General features: G+C 45.3%; 12 non-coding genes across 12 annotated transcripts; all 12 read right to left on the minus strand.

The window, feature by feature from the left end:
- Positions 1-1,104: 1,104 nt before the first annotated feature.
- Positions 1,105-1,295, minus strand: LOC141210411 (U2 spliceosomal RNA). The gene has a single exon (XR_012280580.1). It is a non-coding gene; the product is annotated as a U2 spliceosomal RNA (small nuclear RNA).
- Positions 1,296-2,415: 1,120 nt separating this feature from the next.
- LOC141208607 (U2 spliceosomal RNA) lies at positions 2,416-2,606 on the minus strand. The gene has a single exon (XR_012278830.1). It is a non-coding gene; the product is annotated as a U2 spliceosomal RNA (small nuclear RNA).
- A 1,122-nt stretch (positions 2,607-3,728) lies between these two features.
- On the minus strand, positions 3,729-3,919 carry LOC141208609 (U2 spliceosomal RNA). The gene has a single exon (XR_012278831.1). It is a non-coding gene; the product is annotated as a U2 spliceosomal RNA (small nuclear RNA).
- A 1,125-nt stretch (positions 3,920-5,044) lies between these two features.
- On the minus strand, positions 5,045-5,235 carry LOC141208610 (U2 spliceosomal RNA). Its single transcript, XR_012278832.1, has one exon. It is a non-coding gene; the product is annotated as a U2 spliceosomal RNA (small nuclear RNA).
- A 1,122-nt stretch (positions 5,236-6,357) lies between these two features.
- Positions 6,358-6,548, minus strand: LOC141210212 (U2 spliceosomal RNA). Its single transcript, XR_012280387.1, has one exon. It is a non-coding gene; the product is annotated as a U2 spliceosomal RNA (small nuclear RNA).
- Positions 6,549-7,674: 1,126 nt separating this feature from the next.
- LOC141208611 (U2 spliceosomal RNA) lies at positions 7,675-7,865 on the minus strand. Its single transcript, XR_012278833.1, has one exon. It is a non-coding gene; the product is annotated as a U2 spliceosomal RNA (small nuclear RNA).
- A 1,121-nt stretch (positions 7,866-8,986) lies between these two features.
- Positions 8,987-9,176, minus strand: LOC141210444 (U2 spliceosomal RNA). Its single transcript, XR_012280612.1, has one exon. It is a non-coding gene; the product is annotated as a U2 spliceosomal RNA (small nuclear RNA).
- A 1,120-nt stretch (positions 9,177-10,296) lies between these two features.
- On the minus strand, positions 10,297-10,486 carry LOC141210449 (U2 spliceosomal RNA). The gene has a single exon (XR_012280617.1). It is a non-coding gene; the product is annotated as a U2 spliceosomal RNA (small nuclear RNA).
- A 1,119-nt stretch (positions 10,487-11,605) lies between these two features.
- On the minus strand, positions 11,606-11,796 carry LOC141209926 (U2 spliceosomal RNA). The gene has a single exon (XR_012280112.1). It is a non-coding gene; the product is annotated as a U2 spliceosomal RNA (small nuclear RNA).
- A 1,122-nt stretch (positions 11,797-12,918) lies between these two features.
- On the minus strand, positions 12,919-13,109 carry LOC141208612 (U2 spliceosomal RNA). The gene has a single exon (XR_012278834.1). It is a non-coding gene; the product is annotated as a U2 spliceosomal RNA (small nuclear RNA).
- A 1,121-nt stretch (positions 13,110-14,230) lies between these two features.
- LOC141208613 (U2 spliceosomal RNA) lies at positions 14,231-14,421 on the minus strand. The gene has a single exon (XR_012278835.1). It is a non-coding gene; the product is annotated as a U2 spliceosomal RNA (small nuclear RNA).
- Positions 14,422-15,542: 1,121 nt separating this feature from the next.
- LOC141208614 (U2 spliceosomal RNA) lies at positions 15,543-15,733 on the minus strand. The gene has a single exon (XR_012278836.1). It is a non-coding gene; the product is annotated as a U2 spliceosomal RNA (small nuclear RNA).
- Positions 15,734-16,055: the final 322 nt, after the last annotated feature.

Genomic DNA, 16,055 nt, shown 5'->3' on the forward strand with positions numbered 1-16,055 from the left:
TCCGACTACGGTGCCACCCAAGGATTCTGAAAAGTCCATTTGTGGAGATGGCCACCTGGACTCCCGTTAAGAAGACATGCTGTCAACCTCTAGATCCCTCACATGCCTGCACTTTTCGGCTTGCTGCTGCTGCAATCCACGCGTTTTAGATCTGCATAACTCCACCTCTTTTAGCACAGTACCCTCAACCCCCGGCTGTTCCCACCCGCCTCAACACCGTTGGAAGGGAGGAGAACCAATTAAGGCGGGGGGGGTGGAACGAGCAGCTGTCTACCCTTAGCAGGAGGGTTGCTGATTAATTACCTCTCCTGCTGCTGCTGCTGCTGGCTGTCCAGCAGCAGACTGAAGGTGGCTGCTGCTGTGCGCAGGTATATAAAGGCTCAGAGCCTATTATGACACGCGCAGCCAGCGTTCCCTTGCCACATTCCGTCTACTGCAGGCGGGATACCTGGATGGCTGAATGTCACTGAGAAGCTCACAGAGACCGCCATAAGCAACAGTTTAAAAGAATGCCACAGACTAATCAACCAAACTTTTTGGGTTGGTTTCTCTTTTATAGTCTGCAGGCATTAAATGAAAGAAGTCAGTGTTCCAGCAGAGGGAGACAACGTTTCAGAAAAGGCATTGTAGCAAACCAAAAAAGAAATTTTAAGCGCAGCAGAGTAACCAGCTCACATACCTGTTAGCTCAGGTGAGTTTAAAAGGCTGCTGTTGATAACAAGGGCATTTGCTAAATAGATGGTGTGTGTGCAACAATATACTGAAAGGTCAATTATATTGTGCAGCTTATCTCACCACCTGTAGTTATTTAGGTGAAAGCTCCAAAATGCTTGCCTAATATGTCTGTTTATCCAAAAGGAAGTATAGAGGGAGAGCTAGATAGATAGCATTGCATTACATTACATTACATGGCAATGCAATGCACAGTTGCTGAAGTTGAACCAAAATGAGCTTGTCATCTGGCTTCTGCAACTTTTAACATGAAAAATCCAATGAGGAGAAGAAAAGCAAAGCCAAAGAGTCCATCCCAAAATCCGACAAACAAGCAAAATGAACAAAAAGCATTGAATTCAATTCTTTCTGATTTTAGAAACTGCATTAAAGAAGGGGTGCACCGGTCCTGGAGATACTGCAATACCAGGTCAATGCGTGGAGTGGACAGAGCAAGCTCTTTTTCCATCTCCCTGTTCTAAAAATCCATTTAATATATGGTCCCCAGATAGGGGACGTATCAGATATTAAACTGATAAGAACAGATACTACACTTGATTTTAGCCAAAAGGCCGAGAAGCGATAACCAGAATTGGTTTCCGACTACGGTGCCACCCAAGGATTCTGAAAAGTCCATTTGTGGAGATGGCCACCTGGACTCCCGTTAAGAAGACATGCTGTCAACCTCTAGATCCCTCACATGCCTGCACTTTTTGGCTTGCTGCTGCTGCAATCCACGCGTTTTAGATCTGCATAACTCCACCTCTTTTAGCACAGTACCCTCAACCCCCGGCTGTTCTCACCCGCCTCAACACCGTTGGAAGGGAGGAGAACCAATTAAGGCGGGGGGGGGGTGGAACGAGCAGCTGTCTACCCTTAGCAGGAGGGTTGCTGATTAATTACCTCTCCTGCTGCTGCTGCTGCTGGCTGTCCAGCAGCAGACTGAAGGTGGCTGCTGCTGTGCGCAGGTATATAAAGGCTCAGAGCCTATTATGACACGCGCAGCCAGCGTTCCATTGCCACATTCCGTCTACTGCAGGCGGGATACCTGGATGGCTGAATGTCACTGAGAAGCTCACAGAGACCGCCATAAGCAACAGTTTAAAAGAATGCCACAGACTAATCAACCAAACTTTTTGGGTTGGTTTCTCTTTTATAGTCTGCAGGCATTAAATGAAAGAAGTCAGTGTTCCAGCAGAGGGAGACAACGTTTCAGAAAAGGCATTGTAGCAAACCAAAAAAGAAATTTTAAGCGCAGCAGAGTAACCAGCTCACATACCTGTTAGCTCAGGTGAGTTTAAAAGGCTGCTGTTGATAACAAGGGCATTTGCTAAATAGATGGTGTGTGTGCAACAATATACTGAAAGGTCAATTATATTGTGCAGCTTATCTCACCACCTGTAGTTATTTAGGTGAAAGCTCCAAAATGCTTGCCTAATATGTCTGTTTATCCAAAAGGAAGTATAGAGGGAGAGCTAGATAGATAGCATTGCATTACATTACATTACATGGCAATGCAATGCACAGTTGCTGAAGTTGAACCAAAATGAGCTTGTCATCTGGCTTCTGCAACTTTTAACATGAAAAATCCAATGAGGAGAAGAAAAGCAAAGCCAAAGAGTCCATCCCAAAATCCGACAAACAAGCAAAATGAACAAAAAGCATTGAATTCAATTCTTTCTGATTTTAGAAACTGCATTAAAGAAGGGGTGCACCGGTCCTGGAGATACTGCAATACCAGGTCAATGCGTGGAGTGGACAGAGCAAGCTCTTTTTCCATCTCCCTGTTCTAAAAATCCATTTAATATATGGTCCCCAGATAGGGGACGTATCAGATATTAAACTGATAAGAACAGATACTACACTTGATCTTAGCCAAAAGGCCGAGAAGCGATAACCAGAATTGGTTTCCGACTACGGTGCCACCCAAGGATTCTGAAAAGTCCATTTGTGGAGATGGCCACCTGGACTCCCGTTAAGAAGACATGCTGTCAACCTCTAGATCCCTCACATGCCTGCACTTTTCGGCTTGCTGCTGCTGCAATCCACGCGTTTTAGATCTGCATAACTCCACCTCTTTTAGCACAGTACCCTCAACCCCCGGCTGCTCCCACCCGCCTCAACACCGTTGGAAGGGAGGAGAACCAATTAAGGCGGGGGGGGGGGGTGGAACGAGCAGCTGTCTACCCTTAGCAGGAGGGTTGCTGATTAATTACCTCTCCTGCTGCTGCTGCTGCTGGCTGTCCAGCAGCAGACTGAAGGTGGCTGCTGCTGTGCGCAGGTATATAAAGGCTCAGAGCATATTATGACACGCGCAGCCAGCGTTCCATTGCCACATTCCGTCTACTGCAGGCGGGATACCTGGATGGCTGAATGTCACTGAGAAGCTCACAGAGACCGCCATAAGCAACAGTTTAAAAGAATGCCACAGACTAATCAACCAAACTTTTTGGGTTGGTTTCTCTTTTATAGTCTGCAGGCATTAAATGAAAGAAGTCAGTGTTCCAGCAGAGGGAGACAACGTTTCAGAAAAGGCATTGTAGCAAACCAAAAAAGAAATTTTAAGCGCAGCAGAGTAACCAGCTCACATACCTGTTAGCTCAGGTGAGTTTAAAAGGCTGCTGTTGATAACAAGGGCATTTGCTAAATAGATGGTGTGTGTGCAACAATATACTGAAAGGTCAATTATATTGTGCAGCTTATCTCACCACCTGTAGTTATTTAGGTGAAAGCTCCAAAATGCTTGCCTAATATGTCTGTTTATCCAAAAGGAAGTATAGAGGGAGAGCTAGATAGATAGCATTGCATTACATTACATTACATGGCAATGCAATGCACAGTTGCTGAAGTTGAACCAAAATGAGCTTGTCATCTGGCTTCTGCAACTTTTAACATGAAAAATCCAATGAGGAGAAGAAAAGCAAAGCCAAAGAGTCCATCCCAAAATCCGACAAACAAGCAAAATGAACGAAAAGCATTGAATTCAATTCTTTCTGATTTTAGAAACTGCATTAAAGAAGGGGTGCACCGGTCCTGGAGATACTGCAATACCAGGTCAATGCGTGGAGTGGACAGAGCAAGCTCTTTTTCCATCTCCCTGTTCTAAAAATCCATTTAATATATGGTCCCCAGATAGGGGACGTATCAGATATTAAACTGATAAGAACAGATACTACACTTGATCTTAGCCAAAAGGCCGAGAAGCGATAACCAGAATTGGTTTCCGACTACGGTGCCACCCAAGGATTCTGAAAAGTCCATTTGTGGAGATGGCCACCTGGACTCCCGTTAAGAAGACATGCTGTCAACCTCTAGATCCCTCACATGCCTGCACTTTTCGGCTTGCTGCTGCTGCAATCCACGCGTTTTAGATCTGCATAACTCCACCTCTTTTAGCACAGTACCCTCAACCCCCGGCTGCTCCCACCCGCCTCAACACCGTTGGAAGGGAGGATAACCAATTAAGGCGGGGGGGGGGGGGGGTGGAACGAGCAGCTGTCTACCCTTAGCAGGAGGGTTGCTGATTAATTACCTCTCCTGCTGCTGCTGCTGCTGGCTGTCCAGCAGCAGACTGAAGGTGGCTGCTGCTGTGCGCAGGTATATAAAGGCTCAGAGCATATTATGACACGCGCAGCCAGCGTTCCATTGCCACATTCCGTCTACTGCAGGCGGGATACCTGGATGGCTGAATGTCACTGAGAAGCTCACAGAGACCGCCATAAGCAACAGTTTAAAAGAATGCCACAGACTAATCAACCAAACTTTTTGGGTTGGTTTCTCTTTTATAGTCTGCAGGCATTAAATGAAAGAAGTCAGTGTTCCAGCAGAGGGAGACAACGTTTCAGAAAAGGCATTGTAGCAAACCAAAACAGAAATTTTAAGCGCAGCAGAGTAACCAGCTCACATACCTGTTAGCTCAGGTGAGTTTAAAAGGCTGCTGTTGATAACAAGGGCATTTGCTAAATAGATGGTGTGTGTGCAACAATATACTGAAAGGTCAATTATATTGTGCAGCTTATCTCACCACCTGTAGTTATTTAGGTGAAAGCTCCAAAATGCTTGCCTAATATGTCTGTTTATCCAAAAGGAAGTATAGAGGGAGAGCTAGATAGATAGCATTGCATTACATTACATTACATGGCAATGCAATGCACAGTTGCTGAAGTTGAACCAAAATGAGCTTGTCATCTGGCTTCTGCAACTTTTAACATGAAAAATCCAATGAGGAGAAGAAAAGCAAAGCCAAAGAGTCCATCCCAAAATCCGACAAACAAGCAAAATGAACGAAAAGCATTGAATTCAATTCTTTCTGATTTTAGAAACTGCATTAAAGAAGGGGTGCACCGGTCCTGGAGATACTGCAATACCAGGTCAATGCGTGGAGTGGACAGAGCAAGCTCTTTTTCCATCTCCCTGTTCTAAAAATCCATTTAATATATGGTCCCCAGATAGGGGACGTATCAGATATTAAACTGATAAGAACAGATACTACACTTGATCTTAGCCAAAAGGCCGAGAAGCGATAACCAGAATTGGTTTCCGACTACGGTGCCACCCAAGGATTCTGAAAAGTCCATTTGTGGAGATGGCCACCTGGACTCCCGTTAAGAAGACATGCTGTCAACCTCTAGATCCCTCACATGCCTGCACTTTTCGGCTTGCTGCTGCTGCAATCCACGCGTTTTAGATCTGCATAACTCCACCTCTTTTAGCACAGTACCCTCAACCCCCGGCTGTTCCCACCCGCCTCAACACCGTTGGAAGGGAGGAGAACCAATTAAGGCGGGGGGGGGGGGTGGAACGAGCAGCTGTCTACCCTTAGCAGGAGGGTTGCTGATTAATTACCTCTCCTGCTGCTGCTGCTGCTGGCTGTCCAGCAGCAGACTGAAGGTGGCTGCTGCTGTGCGCAGGTATATAAAGGCTCAGAGCCTATTATGACACGCGCAGCCAGCGTTCCATTGCCACATTCCGTCTACTGCAGGCGGGATACCTGGATGGCTGAATGTCACTGAGAAGCTCACAGAGACCGCCATAAGCAACAGTTTAAAAGAATGCCACAGACTAATCAACCAAACTTTTTGGGTTGGTTTCTCTTTTATAGTCTGCAGGCATTAAATGAAAGAAGTCAGTGTTCCAGCAGAGGGAGACAACGTTTCAGAAAAGGCATTGTAGCAAACCAAAAAAGAAATTTTAAGCGCAGCAGAGTAACCAGCTCACATACCTGTTAGCTCAGGTGAGTTTAAAAGGCTGCTGTTGATAACAAGGGCATTTGCTAAATAGATGGTGTGTGTGCAACAATATACTGAAAGGTCAATTATATTGTGCAGCTTATCTCACCACCTGTAGTTATTTAGGTGAAAGCTCCAAAATGCTTGCCTAATATGTCTGTTTATCCAAAAGGAAGTATAGAGGGAGAGCTAGATAGATAGCATTGCATTACATTACATTACATGGCAATGCAATGCACAGTTGCTGAAGTTGAACCAAAATGAGCTTGTCATCTGGCTTCTGCAACTTTTAACATGAAAAATCCAATGAGGAGAAGAAAAGCAAAGCCAAAGAGTCCATCCCAAAATCCGACAAACAAGCAAAATGAACAAAAAGCATTGAATTCAATTCTTTCTGATTTTAGAAACTGCATTAAAGAAGGGGTGCACCGGTCCTGGAGATACTGCAATACCAGGTCAATGCGTGGAGTGGACAGAGCAAGCTCTTTTTCCATCTCCCTGTTCTAAAAATCCATTTAATATATGGTCCCCAGATAGGGGACGTATCAGATATTAAACTGATAAGAACAGATACTACACCTGATCTTAGCCAAAAGGCCGAGAAGCGATAACCAGAATTGGTTTCCGACTACGGTGCCACCCAAGGATTCTGAAAAGTCCATTTGTGGAGATGGCCACCTGGACTCCCGTTAAGAAGACATGCTGTCAACCTCTAGATCCCTCACATGCCTGCACTTTTCGGCTTGCTGCTGCTGCAATCCACGCGTTTTAGATCTGCATAACTCCACCTCTTTTAGCACAGTACCCTCAACCCCCGGCTGTTCCCACCCGCCTCAACACCGTTGGAAGGGAGGAGAACCAATTAAGGCGGGGGGGGGGTGGAACGAGCAGCTGTCTACCCTTAGCAGGAGGGTTGCTGATTAATTACCTCTCCTGCTGCTGCTGCTGCTGCTGCTGGCTGTCCAGCAGCAGACTGAAGGTGGCTGCTGCTGTGCGCAGGTATATAAAGGCTCAGAGCCTATTATGACACGCGCAGCCAGCGTTCCATTGCCACATTCCGTCTACTGCAGGCGGGATACCTGGATGGCTGAATGTCACTGAGAAGCTCACAGAGACCGCCATAAGCAACAGTTTAAAAGAATGCCACAGACTAATCAACCAAACTTTTTGGGTTGGGTTCTCTTTTATAGTCTGCAGGCATTAAATGAAAGAAGTCAGTGTTCCAGCAGAGGGAGACAACGTTTCAGAAAAGGCATTGTAGCAAACCAAAAAAGAAATTTTAAGCGCAGAAGAGTAACCAGCTCACATACCTGTTAGCTCAGGTGAGTTTAAAAGGCTGCTGTTGATAACAAGGGCATTTGCTAAATAGATGGTGTGTGTGCAACAATATACTGAAAGGTCAATTATATTGTGCAGCTTATCTCACCACCTGTAGTTATTTAGGTGAAAGCTCCAAAATGCTTGCCTAATATGTCTGTTTATCCAAAAGGAAGTATAGAGGGAGAGCTAGATAGATAGCATTGCATTACATTACATTACATGGCAATGCAATGCACAGTTGCTGAAGTTGAACCAAAATGAGCTTGTCATCTGGCTTCTGCAACTTTTAACATGAAAAATCCAATGAGGAGAAGAAAAGCAAAGCCAAAGAGTCCATCCCAAAATCCGACAAACAAGCAAAATGAACAAAAAGCATTGAATTCAATTCTTTCTGATTTTAGAAACTGCATTAAAGAAGGGGTGCACCGGTCCTGGAGATACTGCAATACCAGGTCAATGCGTGGAGTGGACAGAGCAAGCTCTTTTTCCATCTCCCTGTTCTAAAAATCCATTTAATATATGGTCCCCAGATAGGGGACGTATCAGATATTAAACTGATAAGAACAGATACTACACTTGATCTTAGCCAAAAGGCCGAGAAGCGATAACCAGAATTGGTTTCCGACTACGGTGCCACCCAAGGATTCTGAAAAGTCCATTTGTGGAGATGGCCACCTGGACTCCCGTTAAGAAGACATGCTGTCAACCTCTAGATCCCTCACATGCCTGCACTTTTCGGCTTGCTGCTGCTGCAATCCACGCGTTTTAGATCTGCATAACTCCACCTCTTTTAGCACAGTACCCTCAACCCCCGGCTGTTCCCACCCGCCTCAACACCGTTGGAAGGGAGGAGAACCAATTAAGGCGGGGGGGGGGGTGGAACGAGCAGCTGTCTACCCTTAGCAGGAGGGTTGCTGATTAATTACCTCTCCTGCTGCTGCTGCTGCTGGCTGTCCAGCAGCAGACTGAAGGTGGCTGCTGCTGTGCGCAGGTATATAAAGGCTCAGAGCCTATTATGACACGCGCAGCCAGCGTTCCATTGCCACATTCCGTCTACTGCAGGCGGGATACCTGGATGGCTGAATGTCACTGAGAAGCTCACAGAGACCGCCATAAGCAACAGTTTAAAAGAATGCCACAGACTAATCAACCAAACTTTTTGGGTTGGTTTCTCTTTTATAGTCTGCAGGCATTAAATGAAAGAAGTCAGTGTTCCAGCAGAGGGAGACAACGTTTCAGAAAAGGCATTGTAGCAAACCAAAAAAGAAATTTTAAGCGCAGCAGAGTAACCAGCTCACATACCTGTTAGCTCAGGTGAGTTTAAAAGGCTGCTGTTGATAACAAGGGCATTTGCTAAATAGATGGTGTGTGTGCAACAATATACTGAAAGGTCAATTATATTGTGCAGCTTATCTCACCACCTGTAGTTATTTAGGTGAAAGCTCCAAAATGCTTGCCTAATATGTCTGTTTATCCAAAAGGAAGTATAGAGGGAGAGCTAGATAGATAGCATTGCATTACATTACATTACATGGCAATGCAATGCACAGTTGCTGAAGTTGAACCAAAATGAGCTTGTCATCTGGCTTCTGCAACTTTTAACATGAAAAATCCAATGAGGAGAAGAAAAGCAAAGCCAAAGAGTCCATCCCAAAATCCGACAAACAAGCAAAATGAACAAAAAGCATTGAATTCAATTCTTTCTGATTTTAGAAACTGCATTAAAGAAGGGGTGCACCGGTCCTGGAGATACTGCAATACAGGTCAATGCGTGGAGTGGACAGAGCAAGCTCTTTTTCCATCTCCCTGTTCAAAAAATCCATTTAATATATGGTCCCCAGATAGGGGACGTATCAGATATTAAACTGATAAGAACAGATACTACACTTGATCTTAGCCAAAAGGCCGAGAAGCGATAACCAGAATTGGTTTCCGACTACGGTGCCACCCAAGGATTCTGAAAAGTCCATTTGTGGAGATGGCCACCTTGACTCCCGTTAAGAAGACATGCTGTCAACCTCTAGATCCCTCACATGCCTGCACTTTTCGGCTTGCTGCTGCTGCAATCCACGCGTTTTAGATCTGCATAACTCCACCTCTTTTAGCACAGTACCCTCAACCCCCGGCTGTTCCCACCCGCCTCAACACCGTTGGAAGGGAGGAGAACTAATTAAGGCGGGGGGGGGGTGGAACGAGCAGCTGTCTACCCTTAGCAGGAGGGTTGCTGATTAATTACCTCTCCTGCTGCTGCTGCTGCTGGCTGTCCAGCAGCAGACTGAAGGTGGCTGCTGCTGTGCGCAGGTATATAAAGGCTCAGAGCCTATTATGACCCGTGCAGCCAGCGTTCCATTGCCACATTCCGTCTACTGCATGCGGGATACCTGGATGGCTGAATGTCACTGAGAAGCTCACAGAGACCGCCATAAGCAACAGTTTAAAAGAATGCCACAGACTAATCAACCAAACTTTTTGGGTTGGTTTCTCTTTTATAGTCCGCAGGCATTAAATGAAAGAAGTCAGTGTTCCAGCAGAGGGAGACAACGTTTCAGAAAAGGCATTGTAGCAAACCAAAAAAGAAATTTTAAGCGCAGCAGAGTAACCAGCTCACATACCTGTTAGCTCAGGTGAGTTTAAAAGGCTGCTGTTGATAACAAGGGCATTTGCTAAATAGATGGTGTGTGTGCAACAATATACTGAAAGGTCAATTATATTGTGCAGCTTATCTCACCACCTGTAGTTATTTAGGTGAAAGCTCCAAAATGCTTGCCTAATATGTCTGTTTATCCAAAAGGAAGTATAGAGGGAGAGCTAGATAGATAGCATTGCATTACATTACATTACATGGCAATGCAATGCACAGTTGCTGAAGTTGAACCAAAATGAGCTTGTCATCTGGCTTCTGCAACTTTTAACATGAAAAATCCAATGAGGAGAAGAAAAGCAAAGCCAAAGAGTCCATCCCAAAATCCGACAAACAAGCAAAATGAACAAAAAGCATTGAATTCAATTCTTTCTGATTTTAGAAACTGCATTTAAGAAGGGGTGCACCGGTCCTGGAGATACTGCAATACAGGTCAATGCGTGGAGTGGACAGAGCAAGCTCTTTTTCCATCTCCCTGTTCTAAAAATCCATTTAATATATGGTCCCCAGATAGGGGACGTATCAGATATTAAACTGATAAGAACAGATACTACACTTGATCTTAGCCAAAAGGCCGAGAAGCGATAACCAGAATTGGTTTCCGACTACGGTGCCACCCAAGGATTCTGAAAAGTCCATTTGTGGAGATGGCCACCTGGACTCCCGTTAAGAAGACATGCTGTCAACCTCTAGATCACTCACATGCCTGCACTTTTTGGCTTGCTGCTGCTGCAATCCACGCGTTTTAGATCTGCATAACTCCTCCTCTTTTAGCACAGTACCCTCAACCCCCGGCTGTTCCCACCCGCCTCAACACCGTTGGAAGGGAGGAGAACCAATTAAGGCGGGGGGGGGTGGAACGAGCAGCTGTCTACCCTTAGCAGGAGGGTTGCTGATTAATTACCTCTCCTGCTGCTGCTGCTGCTGGCTGTCCAGCAGCAGACTGAAGGTGGCTGCTGCTGTGCGCAGGTATATAAAGGCTCAGAGCCTATTATGACACGCGCAGCCAGCGTTCCATTGCCACATTCCGTCTACTGCAGGCGGGATACCTGGATGGCTGAATGTCACTGAGAAGCTCACAGAGACCGCCATAAGCAACAGTTTAAAAGAATGCCACAGACTAATCAACCAAACTTTTTGGGTTGGTTTCTCTTTTATAGTCTGCAGGCATTAAATGAAAGAAGTCAGTGTTCCAGCAGAGGGAGACAACGTTTCAGAAAAGGCATTGTAGCAAACCAAAAAAGAAATTTTAAGCGCAGCAGAGTAACCAGCTCACATACCTGTTAGCTCAGGTGAGTTTAAAAGGCTGCTGTTGATAACAAGGGCATTTGCTAAATAGATGGTGTGTGTGCAACAATATACTGAAAGGTCAATTATATTGTGCAGCTTATCTCACCACCTGTAGTTATTTAGGTGAAAGCTCCAAAATGCTTGCCTAATATGTCTGTTTATCCAAAAGGAAGTATAGAGGGAGAGCTAGATAGATAGCATTGCATTACATTACATTACATGGCAATGCAATGCACAGTTGCTGAAGTTGAACCAAAATGAGCTTGTCATCTGGCTTCTGCAACTTTTAACATGAAAAATCCAATGAGGAGAAGAAAAGCAAAGCCAAAGAGTCCATCCCAAAATCCGACAAACAAGCAAAATGAACAAAAAGCATTGAATTCAATTCTTTCTGATTTTAGAAACTGCATTAAAGAAGGGGTGCACCGGTCCTGGAGATACTGCAATACCAGGTCAATGCGTGGAGGGGACAGAGCAAGCTCTTTTTCCATCTCCCTGTTCTAAAAATCCATTTAATATATGGTCCCCAGATAGGGGACGTATCAGATATTAAACTGATAAGAACAGATACTACACTTGATCTTAGCCAAAAGGCCGAGAAGCGATAACCAGAATTGGTTTCCGACTACGGTGCCACCCAAGGATTCTGAAAAGTCCATTTGTGGAGATGGCCACCTGGACTCCCGTTAAGAAGACATGCTGTCAACCTCTAGATCCCTCACATGCCTGCACTTTTCGGCTTGCTGCTGCTGCAATCCACGCGTTTTAGATCTGCATAACTCCACCTCTTTTAGCACAGTACCCTCAACCCCCGGCTGTTCCCACCCGCCTCAACACCGTTGGAAGGGAGGAGAACCAATTAAGGCGGGGGGGGGGGGTGGAACGAGCAGCTGTCTACCCTTAGCAGGAGGGTTGCTGATTAATTACCTCTCCTGCTTCTGCTGCTGCTGGCTGTCCAGCAGCAGACTGAAGGTGGCTGCTGCTGTGTGCAGGTATATAAAGGCTCAGAGCCTATTATGACACGCGCAGCCAGCGTTCCATTGCCACATTCCGTCTACTGCAGGCGGGATACCTGGATGGCTGAATGTCACTGAGAAGCTCACAGAGACCGCCATAAGCAACAGTTTAAAAGAATGCCACAGACTAATCAACCAAACTTTTTGGGTTGGTTTCTCTTTTATAGTCTGCAGGCATTAAATGAAAGAAGTCAGTGTTCCAGCAGAGGGAGACAACGTTTCAGAAAAGGCATTGTAGCAAACCAAAAAAGAAATTTTAAGCGCAGCAGAGTAACCAGCTCACATACCTGTTAGCTCAGGTGAGTTTAAAAGGCTGCTGTTGATAACAAGGGCATTTGCTAAATAGATGGTGTGTGTGCAACAATATACTGAAAGGTCAATTATATTGTGCAGCTTATCTCACCACCTGTAGTTATTTAGGTGAAAGCTCCAAAATGCTTGCCTAATATGTCTGTTTATCCAAAAGGAAGTATAGAGGGAGAGCTAGATAGATAGCATTGCATTACGTTACATTACATGGCAATGCAATGCACAGTTGCTGAAGTTGAACCAAAATGAGCTTGTCATCTGGCTTCTGCAACTTTTAACATGAAAAATCCAATGAGGAGAAGAAAAGCAAAGCCAAAGAGTCCATCCCAAAATCCGACAAATAAGCAAAATGAACAAAAAGCATTGAATTCAATTCTTTCTGATTTTAGAAACTGCATTAAAGAAGGGGTGCACCGGTCCTGGAGATACTGCAATACCAGGTCAATGCGTGGAGTGGACAGAGCAAGCTCTTTTTCCATCTCCCTGTTCTAAAAATCCATTTAATATATGGTCCCCAGATAGGGGACGTATCAGATATTAAACTGATAAGAACAGATACTACACTTGATCTTAGCCAAAAGGCCGAGAAGCGATAACCAGAATTGGTTTCCGACTACGGTGCCACCCAAGGATTCTGAAAAGTCCATTTGTGGAGATGGCCACCTGGACTCCCGTTAAGAAGACATGTTGTCAACCTCTAGATCCCTCACATGCCTGCACTTTTCGGCTTGCTGCTGCTGCAATCCACGCGTTTTAGATCTGCATAACTCCACCTCTTTTAGCACAGTACCCTCAACCCCCGGCTGTTCCCACCCGCCTCAACACCGTTGGAAGGGAGGAGAACCAATTAAGGCGGGGGGGGGGGTGGAACGAGCAGCTGTCTACCCTTAGCAGGAGGGTTGCTGATTAATTACCTCTCCTGCTGCTGCTGCTGCTGGCAGTCCAGCAGCAGACTGAAGGTGGCTGCTGCTGTGCGCAGGTATATAAAGGCTCAGAGCCTATTATGACACGCGCAGCCAGCGTTCCATTGCCACATTCCGTCTACTGCAGGCGGGATACCTGGATGGCTGAATGTCACTGAGAAGCTCACAGAGACCGCCATAAGCAACAGTTTAAAAGAATGCCACAGACTAATCAACCAAACTTTTTGGGTTGGTTTCTCTTTTATAGTCTGCAGGCATTAAATGAAAGAAGTCAGTGTTCCAGCAGAGGGAGACAACGTTTCAGAAAAGGCATTGTAGCAAACCAAAAAAGAAATTTTAAGCGCAGCAGAGTAACCAGCTCACATACCTGTTAGCTCAGGTGAGTTTAAAAGGCTGCTGTTGATAACAAGGGCATTTGCTAAATAGATGGTGTGTGTGCAACAATATACTGAAAGGTCAATTATATTGTGCAGCTTATCTCACCACCTGTAGTTATTTAGGTGAAAGCTCCAAAATGCTTGCCTAATATGTCTGTTTATCCAAAAGGAAGTATAGAGGGAGAGCTAGATAGATAGCATTGCATTACATTACATTACATGGCAATGCAATGCACAGTTGCTGAAGTTGAACCAAAATGAGCTTGTCATCTGGCTTCTGCAACTTTTAACATGAAAAATCCAATGAGGAGAAGAAAAGCAAAGCCAAAGAGTCCATCCCAAAATCCGACAAACAAGCAAAATGAACAAAAAGCATTGAATTCAATTCTTTCTGATTTTAGAAACTGCATTAAAGAAGGGGTGCACCGGTCCTGGAGATACTGCAATACCAGGTCAATGCGTGGAGTGGACAGAGCAAGCTCTTTTTCCATCTCCCTGTTCTAAAAATCCATTTAATATATGGTCCCCAGATAGGGGACGTATCAGATATTAAACTGATAAGAACAGATACTACACTTGATCTTAGCCAAAAGGCCGAGAAGCGATAACCAGAATTGGTTTCCGACTACGGTGCCACCCAAGGATTCTGAAAAGTCCATTTGTGGAGATGGCCACCTGGACTCCCGTTAAGAAGACATGCTGTCAACCTCTAGATCCCTCACATGCCTGCACTTTTCGGCTTGCTGCTGCTGCAATCCACGCGTTTTAGATCTGCATAACTCCACCTCTTTTAGCACAGTACCCTCAACCCCCGGCTGTTCCCACCCGCCTCAACACCGTTGGAAGGGAGGAGAACCAATTAAGGCGGGGGGGGGGGTGGAACGAGCAGCTGTCTACCCTTAGCAGGAGGGTTGCTGATTAATTACCTCTCCTGCTGCTGCTGCTGCTGGCTGTCCAGCAGCAGACTGAAGGTGGCTGCTGCTGTGCGCAGGTATATAAAGGCTCAGAGCCTATTATGACACGCGCAGCCCGCGTTCCATTGCCACATTCCGTCTACTGCAGGCGGGATACCTGGATGGCTGAATGTCACTGAGAAGCTCACAGAGACCTCCATAAGCAACAGTTTAAAAGAATGCCACAGACTAATCAACCAAACTTTTTGGGTTGGTTTCTCTTTTATAGTCTGCAGGCATTAAATGAAAGAAGTCAGTGTTCCAGCAGAGGGAGACAACGTTTCAGAAAAGGCATTGTAGCAAACCAAAAAAGAAATTTTAAGCGCAGCAGAGTAACCAGCTCACATACCTGTTAGCTCAGGTGAGTTTAAAAGGCTGCTGTTGATAACAAGGGCATTTGCTAAATAGATGGTGTGTGTGCAACAATATACTGAAAGGTCAATTATATTGTGCAGCTTATCTCACCACCTGTAGTTATTTAGGTGAAAGCTCCAAAATGCTTGCCTAATGTGTCTGTTTATCCAAAAGGAAGTATAGAGGGAGAGCTAGATAGATAGCATTGCATTACATTACATTACATGGCAATGCAATGCACAGTTGCTGAAGTTGAACCAAAATGAGCTTGTCATCTGGCTTCTGCAACTTTTAACATGAAAAATCCAATGAGGAGAAGAAAAGCAAAGCCAAAGAGTCCATCCCAAAATCCGACAAACAAGCAAAATGAACAAAAAGCATTGAATTCAATTCTTTCTGATTTTAGAAACTGCATTAAAGAAGGGGTGCACCGGTCCTGGAGATACTGCAATACCAGGTCAATGCGTGGAGTGGACAGAGCAAGCTCTTTTTCCATCTCCCTGTTCTAAAAATCCATTTAATATATGGTCCCCAGATAGGGGACGTATCAGATATTAAACTGATAAGAACAGATACTACACTTGATCTTAGCCAAAAGGCCGAGAAGCGATAACCAGAATTGGTTTCCGACTACGGTGCCACCCAAGGATTCTGAAAAGTCCATTTGTGGAGATGGCCACCTGGACTCCCGTTAAGAAGACATGCTGTCAACCTCTAGATCCCTCACATGCCTGCACTTTTCGGCTTGCTGCTGCTGCAATCCACGCGTTTTAGATCTGCATAACTCCACCTCTTTTAGCACAGTACCCTCAACCCCCGGCTGTTCCCACCCGCCTCAACACCGTTGGAAGGGAGGAGAACCAATTAAGGCGGGGGGGGGGTGGAACGAGCAGCTGTCTACCCTTAGCAGGAGGGTTGCTGATTAATTACCTC

Source organism: Phyllobates terribilis, unplaced genomic scaffold (genome assembly GCF_046119375.1).
Source record: "Phyllobates terribilis strain yellow unplaced genomic scaffold, ASM4611937v1 Scaffold_169__1_contigs__length_4117513, whole genome shotgun sequence".
In the NCBI taxonomy this organism is placed as follows: domain Eukaryota; kingdom Metazoa; phylum Chordata; class Amphibia; order Anura; family Dendrobatidae; genus Phyllobates; species Phyllobates terribilis.